Genomic DNA, 14,840 nt, shown 5'->3' with positions numbered 1-14,840 from the left:
ACCATTGAGGGTTAAATGCACTTGGTGACAGGCGCAGCTTGCCCCTGATGTAGTATATGGCCAAAAAATAAACAGACTATTGCTGGTTAAATGCACTTGGTGTGACAGCTTCACCCTGATGTAGGCTTTAGCCAAAAAACAACCACACCATTGAGGGTTAAATGCACTTGGTCGCAGCTTGTGCTGGCGCACCACAAGACACAAAATGGCCGCCGATCACCCCAGAAAAATGTGACTGACAAACGGTCTGGGCAGCCTAAAAACAGTGAGCAATTGAGGATCAGCAGCTCAATGATCCACAGCTGCAGATCGATCAGTTAATCAAGTCCTTTGGAGGAGTTAATCTGCCTAATCTCGCCCTACTGTCGCAGCCGCAACCTCTCCCTACGCTAATCAGAGCAGAGTGACGGGCGGCGCTATGTGACTCCAGCTTAAATAGAGGCTGGGTCACATGGTGCTCTGGCCAATCACAGCCATGCCAATAGTAGGCATGGCTGTGATGGCCTCTTGGGGCAAGTAGTATGACGCTTGTTGATTGGCTGCTTTGCAGCCTTTCAAAAAGCGCCAAGAAAGCGTCACAAAAGCGCGAAGAAAGCGACGAACACCGAACCCGAACCCGGACTTTTACGAAAATGTCCGGGTTCGGGTCCGTGTCACGGACACCCCAAAATTCGGTACGAACCCGAACTATACAGTTCGAGTTCGCTCATCCCTAATCACTGAGTGTGGCCCTCTTTTCTATCATTTCATCGAGAAACCCCATTTCTCCCTGTCTTTTACTTGTGTCCCTGCCTGGCCTAAAAAAAGGGGGGCAATGGGGGCAGTGGTAGATGAACTCGTGGGGAATTGGTTTCCAGATAATGATGCGGGAGGTCCACTCATTCTGGATTCCACACTCAGTGATTGCTCTATACCCGTCGTCATGGTTGTTGTCCCACTTGTCGCTATATTTACAATGGGGGTCTTCTTCACCCCAGTTAAAGACATATGACCATCCACTAAGACTGATGAAAATAAGGATGGCCCAGAATCGCCAGGGGGGCGACCACTTGGCATTTGTATTTGACATTCACTCTGAGATGTTGCTTTTTTTGAATTTCGGTTTCTGTTATATCTAATTTTTCTTTTTGTTCCCGTATTGGGACCCGTCTGGCTTGCTGTCTCTGTTCCTGATGTTTCTGACTCTGAATAATCAGTATATCTAGTTTTTCTAGCTGGAAGATTCCTTTGTTTTTTCCAAGAGTACACACGATCTGACTCAAAGTCTATTTTATCTCGTATATATTTACAGTGTTTTCTCTCTTTAATCTCAGTTTTGAAGTTTTCTAAATTATTTTGTAATTTTATTTCTTGATTTTTGAAATCAGTTTGTTGACTAAAACTGAGTATTTCCTTTACTTCCTGAGTAAGTTGATCAGACACACGCTCCAGATATCGTTTTTCGTATTCAACCATATATTGCATCAACCTAAGAGAGTTTTCAGTCATAACCCGGTCCCAACCCCTGACAAATTCTGGGTCGTCAGTATGATTATTTGGTCTAAGGGGGTTCCTGAGGCCCCTATATACTAGTCCTTGAGTTATATAAGTTTCCAGACTCACTATCTCCCACCATGAGCGAAAGTACTGTTTATAGGTTACACTGAGGTTCCTGAATCCACTATTGATGTCGATAGTGTTCAGTGGAATAGATTGCTTGGAAAACACTTGACCTGCCTCAATCAAAAGCGCCTCCTTATCAAGCCCTTGCATAAGAAATCCTGCCATTTATAGGATAAATAATGGATACAATTTCCTTTAAATAGGCCACAAAGCAAAGGGTAATTTACACCCAATCAATAGAGTACACGAAATTAGGCCCTAGTAAGACCCTCGGGATTTAACCCTCAAATACACCACTGGTCAAAAGACCAAAGAAAGTCCCTATAGGGGTCTACTAATTTGGAAGATAAAAGCCAAATACTTTATTTAGTTCATTTAAAAGGGGAGTTATTAAATACCCCACAAAAACCACACATTTAAAACTGTCAGGTGGCAATGCAAATTTGTGTAAGAACTTGCTTTTCTCTCATTTATTTGAGAAAATATATGTGCAGGTGGGTGGTTGGTGACAGTTACACACTTGGGTATGCCCTATTGCTTGGTGTCCTGGGACCTGGGCCCAAGTTCCGGACACCAATACGTTGGCTGTCTCTACACTGGTGCCACAACAACACCACACTAATTCAACACACACAGGAATGGAGCCCTACTAATAGTGGGATTTACACATTTGCTGCCAACTGAGCTAAAAAGAGCGCCTAACACTAGTCCCCACCCGACATGTTTCGCCGCGATGCGGCTTCGTCAGGGGTTCGGGGTATTAGCGTCGGCGCGCTGAACAAACAAGGGTTATATGCCCTAGGTAACGCCCCCGTTTGTGTATTGCAGGGGACCCATTGGTCATAGCCGCAGAGGGGGGGCGTGTCTCCGAAATCACATGTGCAGGCGCCTAGCGATGAGGTCACCACAGGCTGCATGCGCCCGGCCATAGCACTGTTTGAGCAGCTGTTAAGCTATTGGTTACGGCCGTCGGAGGTGTCGCTAGTGCGCGACGTGCAGACAGGAGAGGCCCTGCTGCCGCTTTGTTGACTCTAGATAACTTCGGCCTGATCGCACGTCACCGTGACGTCCACGATCCATTTGGATATCTACTCTATCAACTTTCGATGTTCTTTTCTGAGCCTACAATGTTGATCACGGTTATCGGCGAATCAGGGTTCCATGCCGGTGAGTGAGCGTGAGACCACATAAAAAAATTGGTGAATTTCACCCGAATATAGAATAGACAAATTAGTGAAATGTTGCCTGTCTACTAGGTACAGCCAGGGTATATCACACCAAAAATGTGTGATTTTCACCCAAAAATGTAACAGACAAATTAGTGAAATGACATAAAATAAAATAAATGTAACTTCATTTATGAGGTGGAGGTCTATATGGAGTAGGAGTTTGAGTAGGCGGTGGACGTAACGGTGTAGGTGGAAGCGGCGGTGGAGGAGGGCGAGGTAGCCAACACTGAATTTTGGTTTACATTTTTATTTTATTTTTTATTAGTGTACACTCCAAAAGAGTGTGAAATAGCCAAAATACAACGAGCAATTGCGCTGTAGTATAACAATAGCTGGTTAAGGCCTGTATACATGTCTATTTTGCACAAGGTACGGACAAGTCCTGTGGGATCCATGCCTGGTTCATTTTAATGAACGTGAGCTTGTCCACATTGGCTGTGGACAGGCGGCTGCGCTTGTCTGTGATAATGTGCCGTGCTAAACACACGTTCAGAGAATACAATGGCTGGAGGGCAGGCCAGCACCTCCAAGGCGTAAAGGGCAAGCTCAGGCCATGTGCCCAATTTGGAGACCCAGAAGTTGAAGGGGGCAGACCCGTCATTCAGTACGCATGTGCACACATACTGCTCCACCATGTTGGTGAAATGCTGCCTCCTGCTAAGATGTTCCATATCAGCTGGTGGTGCTGGTTGTTGTGGCGTGCTGACAAAGCTTTTCCACATTTCAGCCATGCTAACCCTGCCTTCTGAGGTGCTGGCGGTGCCCCAGCTGCGTTGGCAACCTCTTCCTCCTCTTCTGCCTTCGCCTTGTGCTTCCACTGTGCCCCCACTCTCAGGTGGGAATGCCACCAGCAGCGCATCTACCAGCGTGCGCTTGTACTCGCGCATCTTACCAGTGACGGAATTAAGGACGGTATGTTGTCCTTGAAATGGGGATCCAGCAGCGTGGCCACTCAGTAATCAGCACAAGTTAGAATGTGGGTAACTCGGCGGTCGTTGCAGAGACACTGCAGCATGTAAATCGCTCATGTGTGCCAGGCTGCCTAGAGGCAACGAAAAGCTGCCCTCTGTGGGAGGTGTATCGTCTGTGTCCTCTGTATCCCCCCAGCCTTGCACCAGTGATGGCCATGAGCTGGTTTGGGTGTCACCCTGCTGTAAGCACGGTTCCTCCTGCATCTCCTCATCCTCCACCTGGTCATCCTCCAGAACTGTGCCCTGGCTGGACAATTGTGTACCTGGCATTTGTAGGTGCAGGAACCCACCCTTAGAGCCACCTGTGAATGACTGGCCGGAAACCCTATGAAATATTCCCTCTTCCTCCTCCTCCTGTGCCATATCCTCTTCCATCATCGCCAGCAGCGTTTTTTTCAAGGACGCATACAAGTGGGATAGTAACGCTGAGAACGGCACTGGCCATGTTGGTGGAGTACTCAAAACAGTGCAACAAGGAACACAGGTCTCGCATGGAGGCCCAGTCATTGGTGTTGAAGTGGTGCTGTTCTGCAGAGCAACTCACCCGTGCGTGCTGCAGCAGAAACTCCACTATCACCTGCTGCTGCTCGCACAGTGTGGCCAGCATGTGCAAGGTGGAGTTCCACCTTTTGGGCACGTCGCATATGAGGCGGTGAGCTGGAAGGCTGAACTTATGCTGCAGCGCTGACAGGCGAGCAGCAGCAGGGTGAGAACGCCGAAAGCACGCACAGACGGACCGCACTTTATGCAGCAGCTCTGACATATCGGGGTAATATTTAAGAAACCTCTGCACCACCAAATTCAGCTGCTACGAGATTTCGCCCACTATAATACACCACCAGGCTGGGCTTGAGGCTCACTGGCACCAACCACTCATCGGTCTGTTGTTCAAGGTCCGTCCACAGCTCCTACTGAGTGTGGGGTTTGTCCCCCAAACAGGTAAGTTTAAAAACTGCCTGCTGTCGTTTACCCCTGGCTGTGCTGAAGTTGGTGGTGAAGGTGTTACACTGACCGGATGAGGAGGTGGTAGAGCATGAGGAAGCGGAGTAGGAGGAGGAAGCAACAGGAGGCAAACTGAAGTGCCCTGCAATCCTCGGTGATGGAAGGACATGCGCCAAACTGCTATCTGCCTCAGGCCCGGTCGCCACTGCATTTACCCAGTGTGCTTTTAGGGAGATATAACGTCCCTGACCGTGCTTTCTGGTCCATGTATCCGTAGTTAGATGGACATTGCCACAGATGGCATTGCATAGTGCACACCTGATTTTGTCCCCAACTTGGTTGTGAAGGCAAGGGATGGCACACCTGGAAAAGTAGTGGAGGTTGGGCACGATGTACTGTGGGACAGCCACCGCCATAAGGCTTTTAAAACTCTCTGTCTCCACCAGATGGAATGACAGCATTTGAAAGGCCAGTAATTTTGAAATGCTGGCATTCAGTGCCAGGGATCGCGGGTGGGTAGGGGAGTACTTTCTGTTCCGCTCCAGTGTTTGGGAGATAGAGAGCTGAATGCTTCCGTGGGACATTGTGGAGATGCTTGATGACCCAGGTGGTGGTGTTGCTGGCAGATCCTCTGTTTGCGGGGTGTCTACTCTACCATAGCTCGTGCTTTGCACTTAGATGCCTGGTCATGCAGGTTGTGATCAGGTTGAGAACATTTATGCCTCGCTTCAGGCTCTGATTGCACAGCGTGCAAACCACTCGTGTCTTGTCATAAGCACATTTTCTGAAGAACTACCACGCCAGGGAACTCCCTGGAGCTGGCTTTGGTGTGCTAGGTCCCTTGCTGCGGTGGGCAGTAGCAGGCGTACTGTCTAGGGGGCTGTTGTTCCGCTTTTGCACCCTGCTCCCTCTTCTGCTGTTCTGGTGGCTCTGTGCAACCACCGCCGCTTCCTCCGAACTACACAGGTCACTCGCATGACCTTGATTTCATGTGGGGTCGAGGACCTCATCGTCCTCCACATAATCTTCCACCCAGTCTTCACCCCTGCCCACTTGTCGGTCTGCACACTTTCAAAAGCCACAGCATTTGGCACCGGTGTTTCGTCATCATCCGAGACGTGCTGCGGTGGTCCTCCCATGTACTCATCTTGAAACATAAGTGGTTGGGCATCGGTAAACTCAATATCTTCCACTTCTGGGGCAGGGATAGGTGGATGGCCCTTGGAAACCTTGCTAGCAGAGTGTCACGACCATGTTTATGGCCGTGACTCCTTGGGAGCCGCATACAGTTGCCCGCGGTTTGGTTTACTGTGTCAACCGCTGGGGCAACTTTGCTGTCTGCCTCAGGTGCGGTTGCCGCGGACAACAGGTATGTGTGCGGTTGCCTTTGAGTTGTGTGTGTGTATGTATGCACTCTGTATGTCTGGTGTGCACTTGGTGTTATGTTTGGTGTGCACTGTGACATTTTCCCTTCACTGTAGCTTCCCGTGGCAACGTTTGGTTTGATGTACATGTGGTGGCAGTGTCTCTGCCTTTTGGCCGGCTCCCAGGACACGTTTGCCACACATGTCATTGTCATCGGTAACAGCTGCAGTGAGTATTTGTGTGTATTTCCCTTTATGTGGTCTCCCAACACTTCCTGGTATTGGAAGGGTTAATTCCCTTCTGTGTGTGTAAACACTGGGTATGTCTGTGTGGGTGTGACTACTTGGGCCTATAAAGCCTTATGGTTATCTCCAGTCTGAGGGGTACTTCAGCCATGGCTAGCTGGAGTAGCCTACTGTCTTATTTCACCTGCCAGTGGGGGCCACCCTTGTGGTCATAAGTTTAAGTTTGTGTGATGTTCAGTTTATGTTTTCCTTTGTTTTTCTGTGCAGCTATGGATCTGGGTTCCTGTGTGTGGATGTGTGTGTGCTGAGTTCTATTTGTATTGTTGTGGACTTCAGCTTGTCTGCACACGGATCCAGTCAGCAAGGCTGTGGCAGGTGGCTGGAACTAGTGCAGTTCACCTGCCATATCCATAGGCCTATTTCTGTTCCCCTTTTTCCTGCAGCTTGGCCAGTGAGACTCCTGTTCCTCCGTGTCCAGAAGGAACAGGTCGTCTTACCCTTCACTCCTAGTTCAGGGACCGGCGGAGGGTGAGTAGGGATCTGAGGTTCCTGAGCATGGGCCCTCCTACCTTCAAGGTCGGCCCATGCAGCTAGGAGTTAGGGACGGATTAGGGATGCGTTAGGAGGTGACCTGCTCCCTAATTCTCTTGTTCTGGCCGAGCAGGGGTTAACATCTTCTGGCATCGCACGGCTGAGGATTTTCCCCATCCTCAGCCGTGACACAGAGTCATCAAAAAGCAGAAGAGACTTGGGGCTCAGACTGCTTGGCTGATTTGCAAGGGGGTGAGGTGAAAGACTGATAGACATCGGCTGCATGTACCAACTCTGATCTTTCAGCAAGAGACTGGGTGGGAAACAATGTAAAGGAACTGGAGGCACTGTCAGCAACCCAATCTCTTATCTCCTGTACTTTTCCTGGCGTCACCATTCGTAGAGCCGCATTAGGCCCGACCAAATAACGCTGAAGGTTCTGTCGTCTACTCGCACCTGAGGAAGGTGTTTCACTTGTGCGTGTAGCTGGCACAGATCGACCACATCCTCTCCCTGCAGCAGGAGCTCCACCAGCAGCACCACGACCGGGGCCACGGGGCCACGTCCCTTATTTGACGCTCTCCTCATTTTTCTCAAATTTAGTATTTTGCCCAAAATGGGTGTATTTTAATAACAGAATAGAACAATGCAGAAAAGGCTGCAACATTTAGTTTTCTGCTTGTTTTTTTAATAGCAGAATAGAACAGAATCTAAAGGTAGTGATGGACGAACATCAGGCTTGACGTTCGCAAGCAAATGTTTGCGAATAGGAAGTTCGCGGCGGGCCCCATAGACTTGAATGGCAGGCAAACTTAAAAAATCTCCAGGTCATATTTGCAGCCACAAAACACTTACCTGATGTGCACACAGTCCCACAACATGGACACTGACATACCAGAAGTATTAAGCGAATCTGCGATCTACAATCATTATTTTTTATATGCGAACTTTTGGCAAAGTATTAATCGCAAGAGCACATGCGCTAGGAAGGCGTGGCCTACTACAGCAACTGGTTTGCACCGACAAGAACTTACATGGATGCGATGGTTGGAAACAAGTTCAGCGACAAAGAGCAAGAACTCCTGGGGTCTCTAAGTAATCTTACATTAAAGTAGTGTATTTGATTACATTTTACCTGCATGTCTGAACAATCGCTTTATATGGATAAAGAGTGTTATAATAAAATCGCCAGTGCGACCCTCTGCGATTTTATTTTCACAAGTGCACACATCTTCACATTTTATAAAGTCTCACTAGATATTACTGATTGTTGCACTAAGTATTTCTGTGACATCACACCCACTATGTTAGTAATTGGCATTAAGGAGGCGAAGCACTGCTACAAAACAAAAATACAACATCATTTTACAAGCTCTGATTCCCGACGCATGTGGCAGGGTATTAAGTCCATTACGAATTATAAGAGCAACACCTGTTCTATCAACACTGGAAATTATTTCTCTCCTGATGACCTAAATCATTTTTTTGCACAATTTGACAAAGGCAATGAGCTGCCTATCATCAAATTAGCCCAGCAAGAGGCTCCATCATGTTCCCTGATGCTGAGAGTACATGAGGTAAAATGGGCCTTCAGCCACATTAATCCCCACAAAGCAGCTGGCCCCGATGAAGTTCCTGGAAAAGTCCTAAAAAACTGTGCTAAACAGCTGAAAACAGTGTTTACCAGTATGTTTAACAGCTCACTAGAGCAGGCCATTGTCGCCACTTGCCTGAAGTCCTCCACAATTGTCCCAATTCCAAAACAGGCCGGGGTGAAGACCTTAAGTGATTATCGCCCTCTCACTCCTATTGCTATGAAGTGTTTTGAACAACTTGCACATGAAGAGCAAGATCTGCACCTCTATGGACCAATACCAATTTGCTTACAGAGCACATAGGTCGGCTGAGGACGCCGTCTCACTTACCCTTCACACTGCGCTGTCACACCTGGAGCAGAGAGACAGCTATGTGCGGATGCTGTTCATTGATTACAGCTCAGCCTTTAACACCATCCCTCCCAACAAGTTGGCAACGAAACTGAACAACTTGGGTCTCAGCTCACACCTGTGCAACTGGATACTGGACTTTCTTATAAAAAGACCACAAATCGTACGCATGGGCAAGCACCTTTCTTCATCCTTAACACTAGACACTAGGGTACCGCAAGGCTGTGTGTTGAGCCCTCACCTTTACTCCCTCTTCACAAATGACTGTAAACCTATTCACAATACCAATACCATTATAAACATTTTAAACAGCCTATAGGAAAGAGGTTGAGAACCTAGAGAGATGGAGTAAGAACAACAACCTCATACTCAATACCAAGAAAACAAAGGAGCTAATTCTGGATTTTAGGAAGAAGAAACAAAAAGGACACCATCCCATTAGTATTAATGGTGGAAACGTGGAGATAGTTCAAAGTTTCAGATTCTTGGGAGTTCATATTAGTCAGGACCTGTCATGGATAAAAAACACAACAGAAATGACCAAAAAAGGCCTTTAGAGGCTTTATTTTCTGAGGAGTCTGAAGAAAGCACAACTCCCAAAACAGCTGCTAGTCAATTTTTACAAGTGCACCATAGAATCTGTTATCACATACTGCATTACAGTGTGGTACTCTGGCTGCTCTTCTGAGGACAAGAAGACCCTCAAGCGCATCATCAGAATGGCTGGCAGAATTACTGGTACTCAGGTACCATCACTGGATGACCTCTTCACTGCTCGCTGCAGCAACAGGGCAAAAATTATCTGCAGGGATCCAACTCACCCCGGCCACAGCCTTTTCACTCCCCTACCCTCTGGTAGATGTCTTAGAGCCCTACATGCCCGCACCACTAGGCTTTTACCCCAAGAACAGCTTTTACCCCAAGCAATCAGTCTCCTAAATGCTCGGAGATTATTGCCCCTTCCTAGGATAGAAACTACCACAGACTGAAAGTGACGGCTGCATTCATGACCCCATGATGACCTCTTGTCTGCAGTGTTGTCTGAATCAGTGTATATATACTCATAAGCACTTCTTACTTTGCTCTTGCTATATATATGCTGTGCACTGTGAATAGTAATGCCTTCTAGTGCAATATTTTGTTTTTTTCTAGTGTAATGCTTTAGTTTAAATGTCAGTTCTTGTTCCTCTGTCCATGGCATCTAGGATTTCTCCAAACAACATTTCATTGTATTGTACATTGTATTACATTGTATTGTACAGTGACAATAAAGGCATCTTATCTTATCTTAGTAGAATTAGTGTATGGACAGCAGAGAAATATCTTTTGCATGCACATTGCACATCCATTGTCATGATGCACACTATATACCACACACACACTATATACCGCACACACAGTTTATAGATTATAATTTGTGCCCTATTGGTCAGGACTCAGAAGAAGCTTTCTTTGTCAGACCGCCAGTATTTGCTGGTTCATTTAGAGTTACCCAGGGTGCACCACGGGGAGGCGAACCAGCTGTACACCCCATACCGTACTGTCACTTCACTAGACAGGTACATCTCTGCTTAGCTGGACAATATCTGATAGCTCAGACTTATCCACATACCGTCGTAATACAATTCCATCTTCTAACTGTAATAGTAAGGCCGCATGCACACACGCTTGTTTTTTCACAACTACGGACCGTAAAAACCCGGGCTGCTTTCCTGAAGAGTGGATGAGCACACGGCGTCATTGGTTGCTATGACGCCGTGCATTTCTTGCCACCACCGCTGTACAGTAATATATTGGTATAGATATAAAGTAGTGTATTTGATTACATTTTACCTGCATGTCTGAACAATCGCTTTATATGGATAAAGAGTGTTATAATAAAATCGCCAATGCAACCTTCTGCGATTTTAGTGCACACATCTTCACATTTTATAAAGTCTCACTAGAGTTTTTGTGATTGTTGCACACAACGTCATTGGTTGCTATGACGCCGTGCATTTCTTGCCACCACCGCTGTACAGTAATATATTGGTATAGATCATACAAGTATTTCATCCCTTTACAACTGATTAATTAGTACTTGGTGGGACACGGCCCAAATAAACCAAATTACATCAAACATCTCAACCTAACTGAGCTTGTATTGTATATATATATATATATATATATATATATATTTAAACACACAGCACGATAGAGATTTCGGATGTAACCAGCTGATTTCGTACAAGTGACGAACTGAACCATTACTAGGTCTGCAGTAGAAGCCTGAGGACTAGCCTCCTTCCTAAGGACCATGGACCCAGGTCTATGGAGACCCCCACTCTGACCTATTTGGGTTAGAGTGAATTTTTGGGTTGAGTTTATAGGCCACTAGGGTTGAGCGAACCTGAACTGTAAAGTTTGGGTTCGTAACAAACTTTAGGATTTTTTGACCCTAGATCCAAACCCCAACATTTCAGTAAAAGTTCGGGTTTGGTGTTCGGCGATTTCTTTGCGCTTTTTGAAAGGCTGCAGAGTAGCCAATCAACAAGCGTTTAACTCTGTGACCTTAGAAGCTATCACAGCCATGCCTACTAATGGCATGGCTGTGATTGGCCAGTGCAGCATGTGACCCAGCCTCTATATAAGCTGGAGTCACGTAGCGCTGCACGTCACTCTGCTGTTACTAGTGTTGGGGGAGGATGCTGCTGCTGTGAGGGAGAGAATAGGACAGAATCCTTAATCAGAACTCCAATTGAACTCAGCAATCTACATAGATTTAGTTGTGTTAGTGCAGTGCACAATCTTTTTACCTTTCCCTGAGCCCAGTGACAGAAAAAAAGAACTTGTAATTGTTAGGTGGGTGGCGGTGGCCATTTTATGCAAGCTCAGTGCACCAGCACTGCATCCGTGCTTCTGTGGCATTAAATTCCAAGATTGAAATACTGCAATAATAATCTGGATTAAGAAAAACACACTTTTTTGGCAATATCCTACATCTGGTGTCTTTACAGCATTAGTCAGTGTGCAATTTAAATGTGAAATGTGGTAAAAGTCGGCTCACCCCTGATTCCAGCTGGCAAGGTGCTCCACCCCGATGTCGTACCCCGATCACCAAAAATAAAGCAATAATAAATAAAAGGATGGGCACTCTAATATCTGGATCGCAGAGTAGGCAATGTGACAGTAGTTTATTTATAACAATGCAAGTATCTGCCAAAACAGATCAAAATCCTAATAAAACACAAAGGATAAAATTAATTAAAATTAATAAAATGAATAAATATACTTGATAAAATATACTGCAGATAGTCCACTGGTATTAATAATAAGCGGCCTAATGTAATGGCCAAGATATGGCAGCCGTAAGTTCTGATTGTGTACAGACTATATTGCCAAGTATATTTATTTCTCTGGAGCAATAACTGCAATCGATTAATATCTCCACACTGTCAAATAAAACGTGAAAATAAGTGATCAGTGCATATAAAGTATAAAAATCAAAATTAGGTGATAAATCATAAAATATTATTATGGGTGAGTGCAGTATATAATAAGTGTTTAAATGGTTGCGGTAATAGGCAACCGTGCAAAAGATGACTGTGGAGATTTATCCTCAAGTTCAGTCTTTCTAAATGTAACAGAAAAGTTCCTGAGGATCGACTTAGTATTCCAGTATCTGATCCCAAAAATATACTCTGTTATACAATGTATCGGTCCGGCAAGTCTCTAGTTAGCACCGCTATAGAGCACAGCAGCGATGATTCATTATTTCAGCAGTGAGACTATAGAGCGGTAATATATGCACATGTAATCGGTTGGTTAGTTATTTTGTTACTCACATGCGGACTTTCTGCCGTCTTCACCGTGGCGTCCCACGTGGTAGAAGTTCTGGGTGGAATATATCACTACGCCCCAGACAGCATACGGTCTAGCTGTTTAAATACAGGCTCCTATGGTGTATTGCCGTGCTTTTCCAGGTCCGGCTGTGAGTGGCGGTGCTTGGTATTATTCGCTCTGTTCCACTGCAGGTTCACCTTAGGTATCCTTAATTGGGATATGTGCTCCACCTCTCTTTAGTGCGGTCTTGTACATAGGTGGCTGCTAAATGGCCATAAAGCTTTTTTTATCCTAGAAAGCGCTTTCTTTTGTCCAACATTAAATGGCAAACTGTTGCGGTTTATAGTCAGGTCCAATTGGTCCACACCAGACGCGTTTCGAAGGGTATCCACCTTCTTCCTCAGTGGCTCTCTTCCAATTGGTCCACGCCAGACGCGTTTCGAAGGGTATCCACCTTCTTTCTCTGCGATCCAGATATTAGAGTGCCCATCCTTTTATTTATTAGTGTGCAATTTAAGCTCGAAAAAACAGCTATAATTTTCAGGGTTTTAAAAAAAACACCCTTTTTGGGCAAAATACACAATTTTACAGCCCTTGCTTCATCTGCATGTGTGAAATTCAAGCATTATATACTGTTGTCATATTCTGTTATTTAAAAACACCCATTTTGGGCAAAAAACTTAATTTTGCAGCTTTTGCTGCATATGTCATTGTGAGAAACACCATTTAGACACTGTGGTTCTATTATGCTATTAATAAAACACACATTTTGGGCAAAAATCTTTAATTGTGGCCTATTCTGCATCTGTACGTGTGAGATACACCCTTTAGATACTGTGATTCTATTCTGCTATTAATAAAACACCCATTTTGGGCAAAAATCTTTAATTGCGGCCTAGTCTGAATCTGTACATGTGAAATACACCCTTTAGATACTGTGGTTCTATTCTGCTATTAATTAAACACCCCTTTTTGGAGAAAATCTTGAATTGTGGCCTAGTTTGAATCTGTACGTGTGAGATACACCCTTAAAATACTGTGGTTCCATTCTGCTATTACTAAAACACCCATTTTGGGTAAAAAACTAAATTTTGCAGCCTTTGCTGCATATGTCATTGTGAGATACACACTTTAGATACTGTGGTTCTATTGTGCTGTTAGAAAAACACCTATTTTGGGTAAAATCTTAAATTGCAGCCTAGTCTACATCTGTACGTGTGAGATACACACTTTAGATACTGTGGTTCTATTCTTCTATTAGAAAAACACCCATTTTGGCAAAAAACTTAATTTTGCAACCTTTGCTGCATATGTCATTGTGAGATACACCCTTTAGATACTGTGGTTCTATTCTGCTATTAATAAAAACACCCATTTAGGGTAACATAGTAACATAGTAGTACATAAGGCCGAAAAAATACATTTGTCCATCCAGTTCGGCCTGTTATCCTGCAAGTTGATCCAGAGGAAGGCAAAAAAACCCTGTGAGGTAGAAGCCAATTTCCTCACTTTAGGGGAATAAAAATTCCTTCCCGACTCCAATCAGGCAATCAGAATAAATCCCTGGATCAACGATCTCTCTCTAGTAGCTATATCCTGTAATATTATTACGCTCCAGAAATACATCCAGGCCCCTCTTGAATTCCTTTATTGTACTCACCATCACCACCTCCTCAGGCAGAGAGTTCCATAGTCTCACTGCTCTTACCGTAAAGAATCCTCTTCTATGTTTGTGTACAAACCTTCTTTCCTCCAGACGCAGAGGATGTCCCCTCGTCACAGTCACATTCCTGGGAATGAATAGATGATGGGATAGATCTCTGTACTGTCCCCTGATATATTTATACATATTAATTAGATCTCCTCTCAGTCGTCTTTTTTCTAAAGTGAATAACCCTAATTTTGATAATCTTTCAGGGTACTGTAGTTGCCCCATTCCAGTTATTACTTTAGTTGCCCTCCTCTGGGCCCTCTCCAGCTCTGCTATGTCTGCCTTGTTCACAGGAGCCCAGAACTGTACACAGTACTCCATGTGTGGTCTGACTAATGATTTGTAAAGTGGTAGGACTATGTTCTCATCACGGGCATCTATGCCCCTTTTGATGCAACCCATTATCTTATTGGCCTGTAGTAGTATACTGTCCTCTTCAGTGTTAATTACTTTACACAGTTTAGTGTCATCTGCGA

Source organism: Bufo gargarizans, chromosome 3 (genome assembly GCF_014858855.1).
Source record: "Bufo gargarizans isolate SCDJY-AF-19 chromosome 3, ASM1485885v1, whole genome shotgun sequence".
In the NCBI taxonomy this organism is placed as follows: Eukaryota; Metazoa; Chordata; class Amphibia; order Anura; family Bufonidae; genus Bufo; species Bufo gargarizans.
The sequence above is the reverse complement of the archived record's forward strand: the minus strand, read 5'-3'. Positions refer to the sequence as shown.